General features: G+C 43.2%; 1 pseudogene across 1 annotated transcript; it reads right to left on the bottom strand.

The window, feature by feature from the left end:
- Positions 1-317: 317 nt before the first annotated feature.
- LOC117074309 lies at positions 318-884 on the bottom strand (annotated as a pseudogene). The gene has a single exon (XR_004433544.1). The product of XR_004433544.1 is annotated as a 60S ribosomal protein L12-like (transcript).
- Positions 885-5,688: the final 4,804 nt, after the last annotated feature.

The following is a 5,688-nucleotide window of genomic DNA, read 5'->3' as shown; positions in this document are numbered from 1 at the left end:
TGGGGTTTGAGTGAGTTTCTGAATGCTGAGTTCTAATTTGATTGCACTGTGGTCTGAGAGAGAGCTTGTTGTGATTTCTGTTCTTGTACATTTGCTGAGGAGTGCTTTACTTCCAACTATGTGGTCAATTTTGGAATAAGTGCGATGTGGTGCTGAGAAAAATGTATATTCTGTTGATTTGGGGTGGAGAGTTCTGTAGATGTCTATTAGGTCTGCTTGGTGCAGAGCTGAGTTCAATTCCTGGATACCCTTGTTAACTTTCTGTCTCATTGATCTGTCTAATGTTGACAGTGGGGTGTTAAAGTCTCCCATTATTATTTTTTTTTCCACCAGTTGTCAAATGATCCTTTACTGAAATATTTTCCTTTGTGCTTAACTGGCTGGGCATTCCACAGCACCACTGTTGATGTCATCTATGATGTCATGAGGGTGGCGGCCATCAACATTACAGCCCACAGACTGGGCAGTCCCCAGGATCTCTTTAATGGTTCCAGAGAGTTCTCTGGCTAAGGATCGGTGCCGCATCTGTCGAGCAATGTTGACGATCTCATCAAAAGTGATATTCCCACTGTGTTTAATGTTTTTCTGTTTCTTTCTGTCTCTTGGGGATTCCTTGAGGGCTTTGATGATCAGGGCAGAGGCAGAAAGCACCACCTCAATCTTGGCCTGTCTGTTCTGAATGGTCAGTTTCACTGTAATCCTCAGGCCCTTCCAGTCACTCGTTGCCTTGGCAATGTCATCACCAACATTTTTTGGAGACAGACCCAGGGGGCCGATCGTGGGACCAGCGCAGAAGTGGCACCGACTTCACCTCCAGTGCCCCTCAGGTTTATGAGTTTGATCTCGCTGGGGTCGAACTTCAGCGGCATGGTGGAGGCGGCTGGTGTCGGATGAACCCGGATTCGGAATGACCAAAGAAAGTTGTACCTTGGCCTCCTCTGAGCTGAAAGCCGAGAGAAAGTCTCCTATTATTGTGTGGGAGTCTAAGCATCTTTGTAGGTCTCTGAGTATTTGCTTTACGAATCTGGGTGCTCCTGTATTGGGTGCATATATATTTAGGATAGTTAGCTCTTCTTGTTGAGTTGATCCCTTTGCCATTATGTAATGGCCTTCTTTGTCTCTTTTGATCTTTGTTGGTTTAAAGTCTGTTTTATCAGAGACCAGGATTGTAACCCCTGCTTTTTTTTTGCTTTCCATTTGCTTGGTAGATCTTCCTCCATCACTTTATTTTGAGCCTATATGTGTCTTTGCATGTGAGATGGGTCTCCTGAATACAGCACACTGATGGGTCTTGGCTCTTTATCCAATTTTCCAGTATGTGTCTTTTAATTGGGATATTTAGCCCATTTACATTTAAGATTAGTAGTGTTATGTGTGAATTTGATCCTGTCATTATGATGTTAGCTGGTTATTTTGCCTGTTACTTGATGCAGTTTCTTCCTAGCATTGATGGTCTTTACAATTTGGCATGTTTTTGCAGTGGTTGGTACTGGTTGTTCCTTTTCCTGTTTAGTGCTTCCTTCAGGATCTCTTGTAAGGCAGGCCTGGTGGTGACAGAATCTCTCAGCATTTGCTTGTCTGTAAAGGATTTTATTTCTCCTTCACTTATGAAGCTTAGTTTGACTGGATATGAAATTCTGGGTTGAAAATTCTTTTTGTGAGAATGTTGAATTTTGGCCCTCACTCTCTTCTGGCTTGTCGATTTTCTGCCGAGAGGTCCATCGTTAGTCTGATGGGCTTCCCATTGTGGGTAACACAAACTTTCTCTCTGGCTGCCCTAAACATGTTTTCCTTCATTTCAACCTTGGTGAGTCTTGGGGTTGATCTTCTCGAGGAGTATCTTTGCAGTGTTCTGTGTATTTCCTGAATTTGAATGTTGGCCTGCCTTGCTTGGTTGGGGAAATTCTCCTGGATAATATCCTGAAGAGTGTTTTCCAGCTTGGTTCCATTCTCCCCATCATTTTCAGGTACACCAATCAAACGTAGATTTGGTCTTTTCACATAGTCCGATATTTCTTGGAGGCTTTGTTCATTCCTTTTTACTCTTTTTTCTCTTAACTTCTCTTCTCCCTTCATTTCATTCATTTGATCTTCAATCACTGATACCCTTTCTTCCAGTTGATCGAATCGACTATTGAAGCTTGTGCATGTGTCACATCATTCTCGTGCCATGGTTTTCAGCTCCATCAGGTCATTTAGGAAAGTCTTCTCTACACTGTTTATTCTAGTTAGCCATTCATCTAATCTTTTTTCAAGGTTTTTAGCTTCCTTGCGATGGGATTCAAACATCCTCCTTTAGCTCAGAGAAATTTATTACTGACCTTCTGAAGCCTACTTCTGTCAACTCATCAAAGTCATTCTCCATCCAGCTTTGTTCCGTTGCTGGTGAGGAGCTGCGATCCTTTAGAGGCAAAGTGGTGCTCTGGTTTTTAGAATTTTCAGCTTTTCTGCTCTGGTTTCTCCCCATCTTTGTAGTTTTATCTAACTTTGGTCTTTGATGCTGGTGACCTATAGATGTGGTTTTGGTGTGGATGTCCTTTATGTTGATGTTGATGCTATTCCTTTCTGTTTGTTTGTTTTCCTTCTAAGAGTCAGGTCCCTCAGCTGCAGGTCTGTTGGAGTTTGCTGGAGGTCCACTATAGACCCTGTTTGCCTGGGTATCACCAGCGGAGGCTGCAGAACAGCAAATATTGCTGCCTGATCCTTCCTCTGGAAGCTTCGTCTCAGAGGGGCACCCAGCTGTGAGGTGTCAGTCAGTCCCTCCTGGGAGGTGTCTCCCATTTAGGCTACATGGGGGTCAGGGACCCACTTGAGGAGACAGTCTATCCATTCTCAGAGCTCAAACACTGTGCCGGGAGAACCACTGTTCTTTTCAGAGCTATCAGACAGGAACATTTAAGTCTGCAGAAGTTTCTGCTGCCTTTTGTTCAGCTATGCCCTGCCCCCAGAGGTGGAGTCTACAGAGGCAGGCAGGGCAGGGCAGGCCTCGTTGAGCTGTGGTGGGCTTCACCCAGTTGGAACTTCCAGGCCGCTTTGTTTACCTACTCACGCCTCAGCAATGGCAGACAACCCCCTACTGGCAGCCAGGCTGCCTCATCTCAGTTAGATCTTGGACTGCTGAGCTAGCAGTGAGCAAGGCTCTGTGGGTGGGCTTGGGACCTGCTAAGCCAGGCACAGGATATAATCTCCTGGTATGCTGTTTGCTAAGACCATTGGAAAAGCACAGTATTAAGGTGGGAGTGTCCCGATTTTCCTGGTACAGTCTGTCATGGCTTCCCTTGGCTAGGAAAGGGAAATCCACTGACCCCTTGCGCTTCCAGGGTGAGGTGATGCCCCACCCTGCTTCGGCTTGCCCTCCTTGGGAACCAGTCCCGATGAGATGAACCAGGTACCTCAGTTGGAAATGCAGAAATCACCCGTCTTCTGTGTTGATCACACTGTGAGCTGCAGACCGGAGCTGTTCCTATTCAGCCATCTTCGCTTGCGCTGCTTTAATTAATGTGTACATTTGATTCATATTTTGAATTTGCTGTGGTATCATTTCTTGATTGTTTGTATGTTATCTGATAGCATGCAATCAATACTTGATTGAAACTTAGAGTTTACATCTGCTAAACTATTAGACTTGCCTCTTTGCTGGGAATTTATATAACATATTGGCCAAGAGTGTTGGTACTGACATCAACTGGTATTGGCTTACCAACCTCAGTTTTACCAGGCACTGGCTCTTTTATCTTACCCAAGTCTCTCTGTCTTTCAGTTTCTCTAAACCAGCAAGAGGATAGTTTTAACCATATGAAACTGCTTATAATTGACTTTTTTTTGTTTGTTTTGTTTCTTTGAGACGGAGTCTTGCTCTGTCGCCTAGGCTGGAGTACAGTGGTGCGATCTTGGTTCACTGCAAGCTCCACCTCCTGGGTTCACGCCATTCTCCTGCCTAGTCTCCAGAGTAGCTGGGACTACAGGCGCCTGCCACCATGCCTGGCTAATTTTTTTTTGTATTTTTAGTAGAGATGGGTTTTCACTGTGTTAGCCAGGATGGTCTTCATCTCCTGGCCTCGTGATCCACCCACCTTGGCCTCCCAAAGTGCTGGGATTACAGGCGTGAGTCACCGTGCCCAGCAATAACTGACCATTTTTAACCGACAGAAATGGAAAGTCCCCATGGTTCCACCAAATAGAATACTTACCACATTGGGCAGGTGTGAGGAGTTAATGAAGAGGAATGAAAAGCCCTTAGTACATGTCCGGTAAGTGACAGCTCCTATTATTAATGCCCCTACTGTTTCCCCATTACAATCCAGTTCTCACAACATTGGTAAATTTATAACATGAATTCACAGCAGACATCCTGTTATGTTTCTAAGATTTGCATATGTAAACTCATTTGCTCTTTGCAACAACTCAGTTAAGTAACTTGTTGAAAATCTCAGTAATTAGTATTGTGGCCATGATCAAAACCTAGATCCTTCAACTTCAAATTCTTTACTCTTCCATACTATAGATAATTTAAATTCTTGAATGTGCTTATACATGATTTATATGTTTTAACGCCTGTACAACTTTAATTTACTACGTATAGCACTTAATGATACCCTTGCCATAACACCACAGTTCTCAGGGAGGGAAATTGAATCTTCTAAACTTATTTTGGGGGAAAAACCAGGGAATGTAAATCCGAAATTGATTATATAATCACTTTTAGTAAGTTATTTTTCTCCTGTCTAGAAAAGAGAAATAATATTGATAACCTTTCTATCTTTGGGAATGCATTTTTGTTTTTAGGTGCTTTAAAGTGCTTCTACAAGGGCTGTATAAATGCAGTGTCACTAGCACTGACTGCTTTTTTTTTTTTCTCATTCTTGACATTTACAGATCTGATATTCAACTGTTGGTTTTCCTTTAAAAAACCACTCTTCCAGGCCAGGCGCCATGGCTCACACCTGTAACCTCAGCATTTTGGGGAGGCTGAGGTGTGAGGATCGCTTGAGTCCAGGAGTTCAAGACCAGCTTGGGCAATAAGGGAGACCCCATCTCTACAAAAAATTTAAACATTAGCCAAATGTTGTGGCACGTGTCTGTCTTCCCAGTTATTCGGGAGGCTGAGGTGGGAGGATCACTTGAGCCTGTGAGACAGAGGTTGCAGTGGGCTGTGATTGTGCTACTGCACTCCATCCTGGGGGACAGAGCGAGACCCTGTCTCAAAAGAATAAAAACAAAACAAACCAGTGTCCTTGTGTGTCCCGTAATACCCTACATCAGTTTCCCTGATGTATTTGATCACAGAACCCTTTTGAAATTATAATGTATTGCTGGAAGCCCAACAGGAGCTCACAAGCTTTAAGTGCTTATAACAAAGCATACAGCAAAAAAAAAAAAAAAAAAAGTCTCACAGATGAATTAATTGCTGTAGGAAGTGATCACATTTTTATTCATAGTTTTTTTGCTTTATCAAGACAAACAAAATGAATTTCTTAATAAGGTAAAATGGATTTAAAATCTCAAGTTTTAATTCCTGGAATTAGTGTAACTGCTACATTTATGTTGCCATATTTAGAAGCCACTAAATGGATCCTGGCCCCTCTAGAGGTGAAGGTTTTTTTTTTTTTTTTTTTTTTTTGAGACGGAGTCTCACTGTGTTGCTCAGGCTGGAATGCAGTGGCGCAATCTCGGCTCACTGCAACCTGC

This window comes from Trachypithecus francoisi, unplaced genomic scaffold, assembly GCF_009764315.1.
Source record: "Trachypithecus francoisi isolate TF-2019V2 unplaced genomic scaffold, Tfra_2.0 Lachesis_group5, whole genome shotgun sequence".
NCBI classification, from domain to species: domain Eukaryota; kingdom Metazoa; phylum Chordata; class Mammalia; order Primates; family Cercopithecidae; genus Trachypithecus; species Trachypithecus francoisi.
This window is presented reverse-complemented; position numbering and strand designations above follow the sequence as displayed.